Here is a 19,474-nt window from a genome sequence, read left to right on the forward strand (position 1 = left end):
TTATAGTAATTTCTCATAATATAGAGGAGTCGACAGGTAAATTAGTTAACCATTTCAGTTTGAGCTTAAAGACTGAAATACAATAATTATTTAAGCATGTCAGTAAACTAGTGATTCAGAAAATTGAAAAATACGAGTTACATGACTCATATTCATTGTTCTTAAATTGAAATGAATGATTCAACCCAGCAAATATTGTTTATGCTTGCCAACTGTCCTGTTTTTTCCGGGACAATCCCGATTTCGACCATTACGTCCCGCATCCCGAAATAATTTGCCCATGCATCGAAATGTCCCAATTTCTTGGAATATTAGACATTTACAGCTGATTTTCGTTCCTATCAGATTACTGGATTTCGTCTGAATTGGAAGATAATTTCGCACAGTCTCATACAGACATGCTTACGAAATTGAGAAATGACTGTAGAACGCATGTTCAAGGCAGAAATTTAATTCTCGTTGATGTGTCAACAGAGTGACGGTGCAATGATCATAATACACAAGTTAGGGTAGGTTTGATCACAGGATACTTACTGAATCATCTATTCTCTGTGCTCATCTTATGCACTTGATTTTAGTTTGGCGCCATTCAGTATTATCTCCACTTTGTTCCACTTGATGCGTCATTCATTGTTTTCGGCGGAAAAGTGGAAAAAATAAAGGTTTATATGACAACTTCTACGACAGATTAGATTAGATTAGGTATAAACGACGACAACAAGACTATTTTTGGTCTGCTTAACGGTGCTTCATCGAAGGGAAAGTATAATTAAAGTTTTGTTACATTTACCATGTAGAATTACCTCTTAAATTTCGGTGCATCGGTCCCCTTCCAACCTGTATATCTGAGAAAGAAAGAGAACTACTTCATGAGGATAGAAAATTTTATACGTTTTTGACACTAAAAGGAGATGTGAGATATTGACAGATGCCTAATTCTTCGTTACAGGTACTGATTGCGACTTTGTTCCTTTCAACGCTTCCAAGCTTTATATTATTATTATTATTATTATTATTATTATTATTATTATTATTATTATTATTATTATTATTGAACAAAAACGATTAAGATCAATAATTTAAGAATAGATTAACTCACATTCTAATGAATAGGTTTGATATAGATTGTGTTAATTGATTATTTTTCTACTGTTTTAATGCGTAGGTACTTTAATTTAAGAAGTCTCCTGGCCGGTTTCTCCAAGTATTGTTAGAAAATTTAGCGACTGTTAAACTGTAAACAGTTTGTTAATTAATAAAATTGTATGTTATCAACACCAGTTTGGTTTAACAGATTGTTAACAGTCTGTTAATTTTAAATGTAGGATTTCGGGCAGTTAACTCGTTTAACAGTTAGTTAAATATGACTGATGTCTCCACAGCTGTTCGAACAGAAGTTGCGAAATTATTATTTTGTGTCTCTCTGTAGGGAATGTTTAGCATATAACTGGTAATATAACATTTAAAAAATACTTTGGACTGTTTAACTACATCAGTGTTATTTTATTTCTTTCGTATTTCGTATCCATAATAGCAATGAGGAAATATAACCTTACTTTGTAATTATTATTCAGCACATCACCTACAACTTTCATTTGTCAACTGTTTGTTTATGGAGCGTGGCCTACTATAACAGGTTGTCATTTTATGTAAGTTTCATGACTCACTCTATAATACAGAATTTAAAGATTAATTTTAGCCAATCAAAAATTGTCTTACATGTGTAGAATCATTATCAACTGCTGTTGAGTAGTTAAAATGGTGCTAACAGACGTTATAGTTAAGTGTTGGTTATCTTAAACAAAATTGTGTTGAACAAATGGAAAATATATTAACAAAGCGTTAAAAATAAACAGACTGTTAATTTAACATTCGTTAAGCAAAATTAAACATTACTTGGACAAACTGGCCGTCAGACTTTCTATGCAATAACGACTAAAGTTTTTCATACTGAGTTGTGTTTAAATTATAACTGATATTGGATTTGAATAATTTATACACTCTAAAATATTATACAAAACAAATGATACGAGTATAATATATACTAATGAATTTCCTACATTGTTCTACAATTTTGATATTGTTTTTCTTAAAACACAGATTTCCAACTTAAGCTGTTATTGCACCCAGCGCCCCAATTACTCTGCTTAGCGAGCTATGAAAATGATATTATGTGTGTGAAATTTAGTATTTTACCAGGGTGTCAGATAGCTCATTGGTAGAGATACTGGATACGAACTGTAGGGACTCCGGTGGGTTGCTGGATTGTTTTGTTATCAAACTTCATAACGTACTGGTGTAAGCCAACCTTGATTTCAAGCAATGTTAAGAATCTATAACAATCCTAGTCATTGGAATGTGAGTTAATTATCCTTAAATTATTAATGTAGATTGTGTTAATTGATTATTTGTAATCTTTATATCGGGGCTGCCTTTAATGACTATTTAATTATTTTATTTAGAGGAGATTAGCCTAAAATGACATAGGCCTACTAGGACAAAATAACATACTACAATTAATACAGAAATATCTTAAAGTGCCTTCCAGTTTTCCAGCATTACGTTTGTGAAGTTGATATAACCTACTGCTTATAGTTTTCCTACTGAGAAGCGCGAAGTCATTGATGTTATAGTCAGAACTGAATTTTGTGAGCTTCTGACACTTAATAACGCAATCTCTGCCGGCCATGGAAACCACATTGTATCGCTTGTTGGCTGCAGAGAGCCAAATGAACGTCTTGTGCTACGAAACAATGCCTGCTCATTTTTGTCAACCATCACTTGGATACGCACGTTAGCTCTGACTAGTACCACTTATAGATTTGGAAACTTAAATCGATGCTGTATATACTGAAGGCAGAGGTACGCATAATTTAAAAAAATGCAAAACAATAATACAAAGAGACAGATGGCGAAAATACGATTAGATAACGGAGGCACTACGATTCAATGGCGTCGGCAGTAACATTGACTGGCGGAGGCAATACCATGGACTGGGTTCGGAAGTAACATTGACTGGCGTCGGCAGTAACATTGACTGGCGGAGGCAGTACCAAGGACAGGCGTCGGCAGTAACATTGACTGGCGTCGGCAGTAACATTGACTGGCGTCGGCAGTAACATTGACGGGGGTCGCAGTAACATTGACTGGCGTCGGCAGTAACATTGACGGGGGTCGGCAGTAACATTGACGGGGGTCGGCAGTAACATTGACGGGGGTCGGCAGTAACATTGACTGGCGTCGGCAGTAACATTGACTGGCGTCGGCAGTAACATTGACTGGCGGAGGCAGTAACATTGACTGGCGGAGGCAGTACCATGGACAGGCGTCGGCAGTAACATTGACAGGCGGAGGCAGTAACATTGACTGGCGGAGGCAGTAACATTGACTGGCGGAGGCAGTAACATTGACTGGCGTCGGCAGTAACATTGACTGGCGGAGGCAGTAACATTGACTGGCGGAGGCAGTACCATGGACAGGCGTCGGCAGTAACATTGACAGGCGTCGGCAGTAACAATGACTGGCGGAGGCAGTAACATTGACTGGCGGAGGCAGTAACATTGACTGGCGGAGGCAGTAACATTGACTGGCGGAGGCAGTAACATTGACTGGCGGAGGCAGTAACATTGACTGGCGGAGGCAGTAACATTGACTGGCGTCGGCAGTAACATTGACTGGCGGAGGCAGTAACATTGACTGGCGTCGTCAGTAACATTGACTGGCGTCGACAGTAACATTGACTGGCGGAGGCAGTAACATTGACTGGCGGAGGCAGTACCATGGACAGGCGTCGGCAGTAACATTGACAGGCGTCGGCAGTAACATTGACTGGCGGAGGCAGTAACATTGACTGGCGGAGGCAGTAACATTGACTGGCGGAGGCAGTACCATGGACAGGCGTCGGCAGTAACATTGACAGGCGTCGGCAGTAACATTGACTGGCGGAGGCAGTAACATTGACTGGCGGAGGCAGTAACATTGACTGGCGGAGGCAGTAACATTGACTGGCGTCGGCAGTAACATTGACTGGCGGAGGCAGTAACATTGACTGGCGGAGGCAGTACCATGGACAGGCGTCGGCAGTAACATTGACTGGCGTCGGCAGTAACATTGACTGGCGTCGGCAGTAACATTGACTGGCGTCGGCAGTAACATTGACAGGCGTCGGCAGTAACATTGACAGGCGTCGGAAGTAACATTGACTGGCGGAGGCAGTAACATTGACTGGCGGAGGCAGTACCATGGACAGGCGTCGGCAGTAACATTGACTGGCGTCGGCAGTAACATTGACGGGGGTCGGCAGTAACATTGACTGGCGTCGGCAGTAACATTGACGGGGGTCGGCAGTAACACTGACTGGCGGAGACAGTACCATGGACTGGCGTCGGCAGTAACAATGACTGGCGGAGGCAGTGCCATTGAATGGCATCGGCAGTAACATTGACTGGCGTTGGCAATACCATTGAATGGCGTCGACAGTATCATTGAGTGACGTCAGGACTACCATTGTGTGACGTCGGCAGTACCATTGAGTGACGTCGACAGTACTATTACGGGGCAGTACTATTGAGTTACGGGGCAGTACTATTGAGTGACGTCGACAGTACTATTACGGGGCAGTACTATTGAGTGACGTCGGCAGTACTATTGAGTGACGTCGGCAGTACTAATGAGTGACTTCGTCAGTACTATTGAGTGACGTCGGCAGTACTATTGAGTGGCGGGCAGTACTATTGATTGACGGCGGCAGTACTATAGAGTGGCGGGCAGTACTATTGATTGACGGCGGCAGTACTATTGAGTGGCGGGCAGTACTATTGATTGACGGCGGCAGTACTATAGAGTGGCGGGCAGTACTATTGATTGACGGCGGCAGTACTATAGAGTGGCGGGCAGTACTATTGATTGACGGCGGCAGTACTATAGAGTGGCGGGCAGTACTATTGATTGACGGCGGCAGTACTATTGAGTGGCGGGCAGTACTATTGATTGACGGCGGCAGTACTATAGAGTGGCGGGCAGTACTATTGATTGACGGCGGCAGTACTATAGAGTGGCGGGCAGTACTATTGATTGACGGCGGCAGTACTATTAAATAAGATAATGGGACTGTAAGGAAGTGATAGTTAAAATTGTATTGTAATTTTATTTCCTGTTGGCTTATTTAATTTATTTTTCTGCGTTGATATTATGTAAAATATTGTTGTGTATTGAAAATAGAAAATTTTTGTTTCATATTGCCTGATTGATTTGTGTTCAATTTATTGTAGACTAGCTGTACCCGTGCTCTACGCTGCACTTATTAGAAATAAATATAAAGTAATTTCATAAATAATATAGAAAATTGGGTCCAGGGAACATTCGTGTTTGATAGAAGAATAAATCGTTTAATAAGCTACTTAATTTAAATTGTATTTAAATAATTAAAATTCGATCATATTGATCCAGAGACTACTCATTTGATCCTAAGATAATTCGTTTAACATTTTTCTAAATTAGTCTTGAATGCATTCTTTAATAAATCACTTCAAATTTATAGTGTTGATTGTGTACGGAGATCATTTTTATGTTAACCTTACTGTGCATCTTTCTTTTTATGTTTATTTTATTCACGCCTTAACATCTGTGATCATGTCGCGTGTTTAGAATGTATGGGTATATCAGCAGGCCGCGTTTACTCTTGTTGAGGTCCTGTTTCTATTGTGTGTTGTAGATGCCTTGTGTCCATGTGACTGATTATAGACTTTGATTAATGTTTTTGGTATTGGTAATTGAGGCGGTGATGAATAATGGCATTTATCTTTATAATCCGGCATTTGCCTTTATGACTAAAGGAAATCATGAAAACCTCAGTCAGATTGGTCGGCTACGGGGTTTGAACCCGGGATTCCCGAATCCGTGTCTCAAATGCTACCGCTTGAGCAAACTCGCTCGGTTGTATTTCATTGTTTATGCAAATAAAAAAATGAGGTACCTTACATAAATATTATTTTAAGAAACACAGGAAACGAATATGGGTATATTATGAGCGCAAGAACGCCATTTCATGACAGCTTTTAAAATAACTCAGCTCCAGTGACCTCTATGTTAAAATTAGTGTATACAATTAGAGTATTTTATGTGGATCAAATGAAGTTATTTAAAAGGGGTGGGGTAATAAGGGGGCCTGAATTAAATAAATCGAAATATCTCGCTTATTATTGATTTTTGTGAAATATGTTACATAACAAAAGTTTCTTTAAAAATGGTTTCTGATAAGTTTTATTCTTTGAAAAATTTTGATAGGACTGATATTTAATGAGATAAATGAGTTTTAAAATTAAAATAACTGCCATCTAAGGCGGTGTATTGAAATAAAAACAAATGACTTCGTCTATAAGGGGCCTTGGACACAACAATCTAAAGCTATGAAACATAGCTTACAGACAATGTTTCCGTTCTTGTACGAAGTAATATCGGAAGCTAAATTAACCGATTTGTATAATTAATTATTATTTCATCATTGGAAAGTGTAGTTTCTCTGGATGGACATAATGCTATAATGTTATTACAGTAACTTGTGAGTGAATTGAGGACAGGTAAGATTAAAATAGCTTCTTATGCACAGAAAACTTGGTAGGTTATTCTGTATATTCATTTCCTGTATTTCTTAAAATAATGTTTATGAACATATTCATTTTTATCTCAGAGAATTAACGAACAACGAGAATGTATTGATTTAGTATGCAGTAATAGTACGTTAGCCTAGCAATCCATTATTGTATAATTCAAATTTTAACTATGCTCAATTGAATCGTGTTAAAATACATAAAATATATATGCAATAAACGCAATCCAAAAAAAAAATGGGTAATGAGCCAAGCAGATTATGTTGCGCTGTTGTAAAAGCTGTTCCTACTGAGATTCAAGAGCTCCCACAACAAATTAAAAACTTTCTAATTCGAATACATCTGTTATCAACACACTTTTTACATAATATAATATAATATAATATAATATAATATAATATAATATAATATAATATAATATAATATAATATAATAATAAATCTGTAGCAAAAATATTTCTGTTAATTTTCGCTTTTCCAAAAATAATTGGTAATAAAAATTAAGAAACGTGTTAAAGGAATTGTCATTGCAACAAATGAGTGGTCTCTGGATCAAAATGATCGCATTTTAATATTTTAAATACAATTTAAATTAAGTAACATATTAAACGATTTATCCTTCTATCAAACACGAATGTTCCCTGGATCAAATGTCCTATTTTAATTATGTAATTACTTTATATTTAATTCTAACGGGTGCAGCGGAACGCACAGGTACGGCTAGTATAATATAATATAATATAATATAATATAATATAATATAATATAATATAATATAATATAATATAATATAATATAATATAATATAATAGTGACTTGGGCAGCAAATGCTGCAAACTAAGTTCATTAGACGTTCAAATAAACATTTTTCAGATTTATTTTCAATGAAGAATACCAGACATTCTGAAAGTTATTTGCTTCCATAATAATGAAAGATACTCTCTCTTGAGCCAATATTGAAGAGAACCACGTACAACACACCGCCATAAAATATAATATGGAAAAGACCCAACCCCACTTGATAAATAACTATAAAAATATTTGATTTTTAATAATATTATTATCTTACGTAAGTTTTATAGCTTTCAGTAACATATACTATATATACTATATAGCCGCCACTCAGTAGAATATAGAAATCAAAATCTAATTTAAGTTATTCTCTACATCTACTTATATAACCCCAAAACGTTTCACTTTCATATCATCAATAAAGCATTAATATGTATAATAATTAATGAAAAATAGTCACATCACGGCATTAACTACAATAATATTTCATTTCTAATAGTAATAATGTCATCAAACTACCTCAAGTTTTGTAGTTTTTAATATCCAATTCAGAGCTGTACCCAGGAAATTACACACCACAGAATCGAACCTGTAAATTATTTTTAGTAAGTTAAGTTTTCAATAACCAATTTAATTTGAGCTCTTAATATGTCAGCATTCTTGCAGATCATGGCCTTCGTGTAATATTGTTTAGTGTAGTGTGTGTTTTTTTTTATTCTGAAATGCAACACGGCCGACTTGATGCTCGCTTCGCTTCTCCTGAATGCAATTTGCTAGTTCTCAAAACTGACGACAGATGGATTTTGGAAAATAGGAAAATTATGTAGGAAAATTGACATTTCACTTAAAACTACTATTTTTCCGAAAAACTTTGGGTTCCAAGCTTCAAAATGAGGGGCCATTTATTAAAATCCGTTCAGCCGTTTTCCCGTAATTTCCATTACCAATTCAAATTATATATATATATATATATATAATTAAAGGTCTAATGCCAAGTGTTTCGTATCATTGTAGAATACATAAGACATAACAAACTCCTGAAAAAGTATAAATTAATTATATTCCAAAATAAGCTAAATAGGCCTATTACTGTTTAAAATTAGAATATGTTATTCTTGGTCAACCTCTCCTAGTTCTATTCTTCAATTCGCAAACACTTGAAAAGCATTACTTGTTCTGGCGTAAGCAAGCAAGTTCTACAGCAAGGGTGAAAATATGTTTAAATATGCATTCTTGAATTCCTGTTAAATACGATTGAAATGCTAAATGGTACAGAGAATGAAGACGTGGGTTGATTCTTAGAAGGAAGAGATCCCGATAAATCAATCGCGATTAGCGAAGACTCAAAAAACTCATCATTTGTATTCACACTCACGTCTCAAGCGTCCCAGAACTGTGGAAGTGCTTTCAATAATTCAGTATATTTCGATCATGAAAACGCACTGGTCTTGGCTGGTTTAGCGACTAATAAATTGAAGATGTCGACACTTCGATCTCCGCCCTTTAAGACGTGATGAAGAAACGGCAAATCGCTTATCCGAACCGTGAGGCACAAGAGCTTACCTGAATCACAAGCACGTGTTTGGAGAGGTCGTGTAAACTGAGAAGGAAACGATCTATATTGCTTCGGAACGAAGACGCCCATCGATGCTATGAAGACAACATGAAGGCAAAACATGCTGCCTTCATAGACTGTTAATCGCATTTCTAATTAGGCTACATAAAACGTCCATTCTGGACAATACGTATTTATTGAATTTATGTAACTTATATCTCAAATATAGTCATGTGAATATTACTACTACTGTTATTCCTGCTGCTGCTGCTACTGCTAATTATTTAACTACTGCTACTATCGCTATTATTATTATTATTATTATTATTATTATTATTATTATTATTATTATTATTCCAAGTGTTAGATGAGTCACAGATCAATCCATCAACAATAAGAGCAATTAAAGAATTATATCATAATGCACAATCCAGGATTAAGCAAAGCTAAGATCTTAGTGAACATTTTAAAGTTAATAAAGGACTACGACAAGGCTGTAATATGTCACCATTGTTGTGTAATATATATTTGGATACTGCTTTGACTACATGGGGAAGAAAATGCAGAAATATGGGAATACCTGTAGAAGATGGTAAAATGCTATTTACACTCCTCTATGCTGTTGATCACCAAGAGGAGGAAGATATTGTGACAGCGACGTGAGAATCGAACTCACGACCAGCGTCCCGCATGAAAGTAGATCGCACAGGCTCCACGGAACATTGAGTGACGTCGCGCGGTGGAGAGAAGAGAGAGGGTGTATTACGTCACGCGACGAGTTTGCGCGCGCATCTGGTGCTGGTAGAGAGGAGAGGGCCCTGGATTTCTCTGGAATGCCATCTCTAGAGACGGGTGGAACCTTCGAGGTTACGTCGCTGTGGTTATAAATTACGGTCGCGAAGGAACGACGGCAGTTCCAGTTTTTCAGTTGATTAGTCAGCCAGTCAGTGAGAGCGCCAGAGCAAGCAAGCCAGTCTTGTGTACCGGAGTTCGACTCGAGTGTGCGTCCGCATCTGCGTCAGCATCCGAAGGCCTGAGTTCGAGTGCAGTGGACCGCAGTTGGAGGGACCTGAGTTCGAGTGCAGTGGACCGCAGTTGGAGGGACCCGAGTTCGAGTAGAGTGAACTGTCTCTGAAGGTCTGTGGTTCGAGATACTGTGAACTCGAGTGACTGAGATAGAAGAACTGTGAACTGAGAACTGATAGTTCTGATTTGTAAATAGTGCTTTGTAAATATTAGTTAAGATTAACAGTTCATTGTTGTTCGTACTAGTCCAAGTAAATTGTCATTGTCGTCGGTGGAGTTTTATAACGAATATTGTGTTGAGTGAAAATCCAATTGTTGACGAGAGCGTTTAAGGCGAATTGTAGAAAGGAATTACTGTTGTGACAAATAAATTACATTGTTGTAACTAATAAAATTCACACTGGTGTCAGAATCGGGATATTATCGACAATGGAGAACCTACAGCAGATCCTGCAAGCCATCGCGGAAATGAAAGCTGAAATGAAAAAGGACATAAGTGACGTAAAAGCAGAAATGAAAGACGACATGAACGACATGAACAAGCACATCAGTGAGGTCAAGAACGATATAAGTGAAGTGAAAACGGAGATGAAAAGTGACATAAGCGAAGTGAAAACAGAGATGAAAAGTGACATAAGCGGAGTGAAAGGCGACATAAGCGGAGTGAAAGATGACGTCACTACACAAATCGAAAGTGTTTCGGCCCACGTAGATGGAATTGTCGCCATTGTGAAAGACGAACTTAAGGCCGATCTGGATAAATTAAACCAGAATTTTACAACTATAAACGAGACAGTAGCCGAGTTGAGACAGGATGTAGACCATTTCGACGGAAAAATCCGCGATCTCGAGCGTCGTCAAGAGCAGACGAGTGAGGTGATGGACCGACATGCTGAAGAAAACAAGCACATTCTCGCGTTGGTGGATCGCCAGGCTAGAGAACATAAACAGATAGTTGCCGAGGAAGTTCGACGTGCCATGCAAGAAGCGGCCACAGAGTTGAGGACTCCATATAGTGGCCCTGCGGAATCATCGCCTTCAGCCAGACATCACAACGTCAAGAAGCCGAAGTTCGACGGTACGATATTCCGTCGCCAGTTCGAGGCCACCGCAGCACATAATGGGTGGACCCCAGCGGAGAAGACTACTCAGCTGCTGACCGCGCTTCAAGGACAGGCGTCGGAGATTCTTCACAGCGTTCCAGAAGATGGGACAGCCGCTGAGATAATGGCGGCCTTGGAGGGACGTTATGGTGACCATCAACTTGCTGCAGCATTCAGGACCCAACTGAAAACGAGGGTCCAACAGTCAGGCGAGTCCCTGCAAGAATTCGCGATGGCGGTGGAACAACTGGCCCATAAGGCGCTCAGGGGCCTACCTAATGACTTCATCGCTGGAGAGGCGGCCTACACCTTCGGCAGCGGAGTTCGAGACCCGGAAATAAAGCAACAGCTACTCCTGGCAGAGCATCGCACCATCAATGCAGCTCTGGCGGCGTCCCTCAGGATGGAGGCAGCCAAGTTGACGGCGAACGTCTCGGCATCGCACCGGATTAGGACCGTCGCGGCGGCCAACGTCGAGGAACGTTAACCGAAATCACCCGAGCGACGAAGACGAGGAGTGCCCACCTGCTGGTCCTGCGGCGAGCCTGGACACCTGAGGAGGGACTGTGACCGATCTGGTCACAAACAGGAAAACTAAAAGGGGCCGATGCGACGAGGGGCACGTCGGCGCCGTCATCACCATCCCCTCGGCTGATCTTGAAGACGGTTAACAGAAGATGCGACGATGGGCTGATTGCTGACGGATGGATAAGAGGCCGCCCATGCAGAGTACTGGTAGACACCGGGGCGTCGCTCACTATCGCCAGACCGGAAGTCGTGCGTGGCCTACCTGGGAGGACGCCGCTGCGCCTGTATGAGCTACGTACTGCCTCAGGTGAGAACCTGCCCATCCAGAAAGAGGTTTTCCTGGACTTGACCTTAGGAAAGAGGAGACTGGAGATGTGGGTGTTCGTCGCCAACATCACTGAAGACGTCATCCTGGGACTTGACGCCATGCGGATCTTCGATGCAACGGTGGACGTCCGGCGCCGTATACTCCGTTTTGGTCAGGATGAAGTGTTCCTGAGGGACGTCGAAGACAAACCCATGGCCAGCAGACTCACCTTGAACAATCAAGTGACAATCCCGGCAGGCTGCGAGATGGTGGTGACGGCAAGACTGGACGGACAACCTAAGAGAAACCTACTCCTCGATTCGCAAACAACTCCGATAGATGGAGTTTATGTGGCCAGATCCCTACTCCCGAATCAGAAGGTGGTACCGGTGAGGGTCCTGAATGTCACCAATCGGGACAAGGAAGTGCCTAGTGGAACTGTACTAGGTAACGTCGAGCCGGTTGTGTCTGTGACGTCGCTGGCAGATAACGAGGAGTGTCACCGACCACGTCCAGATCTAGACCCATCACTGAAACAGCTGGCTCGAGAATTGGCGGAGAATTTAAGCAAAAGAGAAAGAAGACAAGTCCACGATCTACTGACAGAATTTCAAGACGTGTTCAGTCTGTCTGAAAACGACTACGGGAGAACGGAGAAAGTTCAGCACCGCATCGACACCGGAAATGCTCGCCCAATCAGACAACCTCCTTGACGCGTCCCTCTAGCTAAACAGAGGGAGATTGACAACCAACTGGAGGGCATGAAAGCAAGAGGGATCATCGAGGAATCAGACAGCCCTTGGTCATCACCTGTAGTGCTGGTGAAGAAGAAGAATGGGGACCTGCGTTTCTGCGTGGACTACAGAAGACTGAATGACGTCACTAAGAAGGACTGCTTTCCGCTTCCACGAATTGACGACACCTTGAACACCCTGGCCGGAGCAGAGTGGTTCTCGACGTTGGATCTCAAGTCAGGATACTGGCAGGTGGCGCTACATCCTGAGGACAAGGAGAAAACGGCATTCTCTACAGGCCAGGGACTATGGCAGTTCACCGTTATGCCGTTCGGCCTCTGCAACGCCCCGGCTACATTCCAGAGACTAATGGAGTCCGTAATGAGAGGCCTGACATACGACACCTGTTTGCTGTACCTTGATGACGTCATCGTGGTGGGCAAGACTTTCGGCGAACAGCTGTTGAACCTGAGGAAAGTGTTCGAGAGACTGCGACAAGCCAGACTGAAGTTGAACCCGAAGAAATGTCATCTATTCCAGAAGAAGGTCAACTACTTGGGACACGTAGTAGGGACCAACGGAGTGGCCACGGACCCGGAGAAGCTACAAGCCGTCAGAGGATGGCCGAGACCGAGGGACAAGCAGGAGCTGCTCCGCTTTCTCGGCCTCTGCACTTATTACAGAAGGTTCGTAGCTGGGTACGCCAACATCGCTAAGCCTCTAACCCAGCTGACCGAGGAGAAACGACAATTCCAGTGGACAGACGAGGCGGAGTCATCCTTCCAGTCGCTGAAAGAGGCGCTCTGCACTGCTCCTGTACTGGGGTATCCCATCCCGGGAAGGAAGTTCACGCTCGACACGGACGCTAGCAACGTAGGCATCGGCGGAGTACTCTCTCAGGAACAGGACGGGCAAGAGAGGGTGATTGCCTATTTCAGCCGAACATTGTCCAAGGCTGAGAGAAACTACTGCGTGACCCGTAGAGAACTTCTTGCCATTGTGGAAGCCCTGAAGCATTTCCACAAATATTTGTATGGCCAGGAATTCCATCTGAGGACAGACCATTCTGCACTCACCTGGCTATTGGGCTTCAAGAATCTGGAGGGGCAGACCGCCTGTTGGGTTCAACGACTGCAGGAGTACAACTTCACCTCCGAACACCGACAAGGGAAGAAACATTCCAACGCTGATGCCTTATCACGACGCCCGTGCCCGGATGGCTGTAAACACTGCCTGAAAGTAGAAGAGCGGGATGGCGCCCACGCAGTCCGAGCAATTGCCGCCCATCCGAGCCCAGGATGGGATAACGCCGCCATAAGGAGGGAGCAGCTGGAGGACCCAAACATTGGACAGCTACTACGTGATGTGGAGTCCGGCCAGAGACCTGTATGGGCCGATATCGCCAACCGTAGCACCACTTACAAGATCTACTGGGCCCAGTGGGAATCCTTCACTGTCAAGGACGGTATCCTGAAGAGGATTTGGGAGTCGGCCGATGGAAGGACCCACATAGAACAACTTGTCCTGCCCAGGAGCAAGGTGAAGGAAGTGCTGGAGGAGACTCATGCTGGAGTGACTGGAGGCCACCTGGGAGCCAACAGGACGCTGGACAAGTTAAGGCAGAGGTTCTATTGGTTGCATCAGAGAACCGACACGGAACAATGGTGCCTAAGATGCGACACCTGTGCAGCCAGTCGCGGACCAAGGACCCGCAGCAGGGGAGCCATGCAGCAGTACAACGTGGGAGCTCCTTTTGAGAGGATCGCCATCGACGTTGCTGGACCGTTCCCGGTCACGGATCGCGGGAACCGCTACCTGTTAGTCGCCATGGATTACTTCACAAAATGGCCAGAGGTGTACGCGATTCCCAACCAAGAGGCTTCGACGGTGGCCGACGCGCTGCTTGACAACTTCATCTGCCGATTCGGGGTGCCCCGGGAATTGCATAGCGATCAGGGGCGCAACTTCGAATCCAACCTGATGGGAGAATTACTCGAGCGTCTGGGGGTGCATAAAACCAGGACCACTCCCCTCCACCCACAGTCCGATGGGGATGGTGGAACGCTACATCAAAACCTTGGAAGAGCATCTGCGGAAGGTGGTGTCCAACCATCAACGAGACTGGGATGCCAGAGTCCCACTGTTCCTCTTGGCCTACAGAGCTTCGGTCCACGATACAACAGGGATGACACCGGCAAACATGGTCTTCGGGAGAGAGCTGCGCCTGCCCTGTGATCTGCTGTTTGGCACGCCACCCAGCGCCGACCAGCCAGCAACTGACTATGTGGCAGAACTCACCGAGAAGTTGAATGGAATTCACCAACTGGCCAGAGAGCACCTCAAGATGGCCAGCGACAGGATGAAGGTGCGCTACGACAGATTAGCCAACTCTGCAGGATTCCAGGAGGGCGACCTGGTGTGGCTGTATCGACCTACCAGGACCAAAGGGAAATCACCAAAGCTGCAGCGTGCCTGGGATGGACCATACCGCGTGGTGACCCGGATCAACGACGTGGTGTACCGCATCCAGCGACAACCTCGAGGGAAGATGATGGTGGTGCATCTGGACCGATTAGCAGCCTACCAAGGGACTGCCCGGGACGAGCAGCCCTAAGGAGGGGGCAATGTGACAGCGACGTGAGAATCGAACTCACGACCAGCGTCCCGCATGAAAGTAGATCGCACAGGCTCCACGGAACATTGAGTGACGTCGCGCGGTGGAGAGAAGAGAGAGGGTGTATTACGTCACGCGACGAGTTTGCGCGCGCATCTGGTGCTGGTAGAGAGGAGAGGGCCCTGGATTTCTCTGGAATGCCATCTCTAGAGACGGGTGGAACCATCGAGGTTACGTCGCTGTGGTTATAAATTACGGTCGCGAAGGAACGACGGTAGTTCCAGTTTTTCAGTTGATTAGTTAGCCAGTCAGTGAGAGAGCCAGAGCAAGCAAGCCAGTCTTGTGTACCGGAGTTCGACTCGAGTGTGCGTCCGCATCTGCGTCAGCATCCGAAGGCCTGAGTTCGAGTGCAGTGGACCGCAGTTGGAGGGACCTGAGTTCGAGTGCAGTGGACCGCAGTTGGAGGGACCCGAGTTCGAGTAGAGTGAACTGTCTCTGAAGGTCTGTGGTTCGAGATACTGTGAACTCGAGTGACTGAGATAGAAGAACTGTGAACTGAGAACTGATAGTTCTGATTTGTAAATAGTGCTTTGTAAATATTAGTTAAGATTAACAGTTCATTGTTGTTCGTACTAGTCCAAGTAAATTGTCATTGTCGTCGGTGGAGTTTTATAACGAATATTGTGTTGAGTGAAAATCCAATTGTTGACGAGAGCGTTTAAGGCGAATTGTAGAAAGGAATTACTGTTGTGACAAATAAATTACATTGTTGTAACTAATAAAATTCACAATATAGAATACATGATGAGAAAATTACACGAGGAATACACAAAATGGGGTTTGACAATAAACTGGGATAAAACTGAATATTTGTGTATAGGGGGTATAAGTAAAAATCTGAATTTGGGTAATAATATAACAATAAAATCATGTAATGAATTCACATATTTAGGAGCAAAATTTGATAATACAGGAAGATATGAAAACATGATAAATTCAAGAATAATTAACGCCAGGATAGTTACAGGAACACTAAATTCTATTCTATGGCAGAAGAACATTAGGACAAAAACAAAAATGATGATATATGAATCCATAGTTAAAAGCACATTACTCTATGGATGTGAAGTTTGGCAGATACCTGAGCGTATGAAAAATAAGCTTCTATCTACTGAAATGGATTTCCTAAGAAGATCAGCCGTGGAGTCAAGACTAGATAGGGTCAAGAACGAAGATATTAGAAGACTTGTGCATAAAGAGAAAACAGTCATCGAAGAAATACAAAGAAGGCAGTTAATTTGGTACGGACATGTTCAGCGGATGGAAAACGAAAGACTGCCGAAAACTATCTTGAAATGGGTTCCAAATGGGAGAAGAAGAAGAGGGCGACCGCGAGATACATGGATTAAAGGAGTTAATAATGCTATGTCACAGAGAGAGTTACTAGACGGTGATTGGGAGGACAGAAGAAGATGGCAACTAGGATACGGAAGGCGACCCTTCTCGCTGTGAAGCCGGACATATATATATATATATATATATATATATATATATATATATATATATATATATAATTATTATTGTTATTATTATTATTGTTATTATTATTATTATTATTATTATTATTATTATTAAATCAGCAATTTACACCTAATTATTTTTAACTTGTAAGTATGCTACTACGGTTACAGTTTCTATACAGTATACTGGAAAATGAGATACAAATTTGAAGCATATGACCGAACAAGGGTTTATGTTACTTTAAAGTGGATCCGAGAGAACTGAGTTTGAAACCAGGAAACTAAAATATCAGCCATGTGACCTAACTGCACTACATCGACAAGATGTGCTCACGGCGAGGCATATTGCATTGTGGGCGCCCGCTGCAATAGGTGGGCTGACGCTGGAAACCTGTTGTACATGTAAATAGGCAATGTCGCACACTCAAGCAGTAACAACGCTCACGGTTTGTAAAATGGACAGGTCTACTGATACGATATTCATTTATATCATCATTCATTAATTCATTTACTTATTTAGTTACCGATACTTATTTATGTCTTTGTTTTTTCTTTATTTTTACCCCATCTTTATCTCATTTATTTATTTATTTATTTATTCATTTACTTATTTACTTATTCATTCATTTATTTATTTATTCATTTATTATGCTTAGTATGTGGAAACTCTGTTATAGTACGCATAAGTCGTTAAATAACTGACTTAAAACATGCCAGGATGTCCTAAACCATATAGTAGATGATGATTATGATGATTATATATACAGGGTGTTTAAAAATACGGGGCATAATTTAAGGTATGTATTTCCCATATTTAGACAATCAAAATAGTTCATTACAACATGTGTCCGGAAATGCTTTATTTCCGAGTTATGGCCTTCACAACATTGAAATTCACCGGAACGTTTTTCTTTCCGCAGGTCGTTGCCGTCAAAGGAGACATTAATAGGGTACTCTGACAGTTCATTCCGAGGCGAAGGTTACATTCAGTGTTGTGTAGGCGTTAGACTGTGCGACATGTATTCAAATCAAGAGCTGGCAGAGATACACTTCATGTACGGTAAGGCGGACGGCAATGCTGCGCTGGCTGAGAGATACCCACAGCGACAATGTCCAGATCGGAAGACATTTGTACGTCTCCATTACCGTCTGTGCGAATATGGAAAATTTAACTCCCCTGGTTTGGGAAGGGGACGACCAAGATCTACAACTCCAGAAGTACAGGAGGAGATTCTGGAGGCTGTGAACATGACTCCTCCTATCAGCACACAAAGGGTAGCGTTGCAAGTCATTGTTCCTCATACGACTGTCTGGATACTGTTGAAAGAGTATCAATTATATCCTTATCATTTGCAACGTGTACAGGCCCTGTCACCAGCAGATTACCCTGCACGAGTTAGGTTCTGTCAGTGGTTCTTGCAGCAGTGTGGTGTAAATCCGAACTTTCCTGCCTTAGTAATTTTTACAGATGAAGCATAGTTCACACGAGATGGCATAACAAATTTCCACAATCAGCATGTATGAGCGTATGAAAACCCACGTGCAACTGTTCCATCTCATCACCAGGTGCGGTTCTCCCTCAACATGTGGGCCGGTATCATTGGTGATCGATTAGTTGGACCCCATGTACTTGTAAATAGACTTACGGGGCAGGCGTACACAAACTTCCTGGAAAACACCATACCTCATGTTTTAGAAGACACTCCACTCCACTGATCAATCGTCAACACATTCACTTCTTGCATGATGACACACTTCAGTCGTACGGCTCGCCGGTACTTGGATCGAAGGTTTCCTGATCGATGGATAGGTAGAGATGGCCCAATTGCTTGGCCTCCACGCTCACCTGATCTGAACCCTCTCGATTTCTACTTATGGGGCCATTTAAAATCATTTTTTTATTCGTCTCCGGTGCCTGATTTGGAATCCCTTCGGAATCGAATTGTGGCATGTTCTGAGGACATACGCAATACTCCTGGAGTTTGGAATCGTGTTCGCAGGTCAATGAGACATCGATGTGAGGTCTGTATTCAAGCAGGAGGTGGACATTTTAAACATCTTCTGTAATGACAACGACCTGCGGAAAGAAAAACGTTCCGGTGAATTTCAATGTTGTGAAGGCCATAACTCGGAAATGAAGCATTTCCGGACACATGCTGTAATGAACTATTTTGATTGTCTACATGTGGGAAATACATACCTGAAATTATGCCCCGTATTTTTGAAACACTCTGTATGAAGTTGAGCCACATTTCAGCACCACACATGCTCAAAAATGTGTAATAATATTGTTGAAGAAAGAGAAAAAGTGAAGTGCGTTAATATACTACTACATTAAAAGGGAACAGTGTTAATATAGCTCAGTAAAAGGATGAAAGTGTTCATATAGTAAAGAGCAAAAGGGAATAGTGTTACTATAGAAAGAGGAAAAGAAAATAGTGTTAATATGGTACATTAAAGGGAGAATAGTGTTAATATATTAAAGAGCAAAAGGGAATAGTGTTAATATAAAAAGAGGAAAAGGGGAATGAAAAGGGAATTGTATAAATATAGAAAGAGCAAAAGGGAATAGTGTTAATATAGAAAGAGAAAAAAGGGAATAGTGTTAATATAGAAAGAGCAAAAGGGAATAGTGTTAATATAGAAAGAGAAAAAAGGGAATAGTGTTAATATAGAAAGAGAAAAAGG

The sequence above is a fragment of the Periplaneta americana genome, chromosome 1 (assembly GCF_040183065.1).
Source record: "Periplaneta americana isolate PAMFEO1 chromosome 1, P.americana_PAMFEO1_priV1, whole genome shotgun sequence".
Taxonomy (NCBI): domain Eukaryota; kingdom Metazoa; phylum Arthropoda; class Insecta; order Blattodea; family Blattidae; genus Periplaneta; species Periplaneta americana.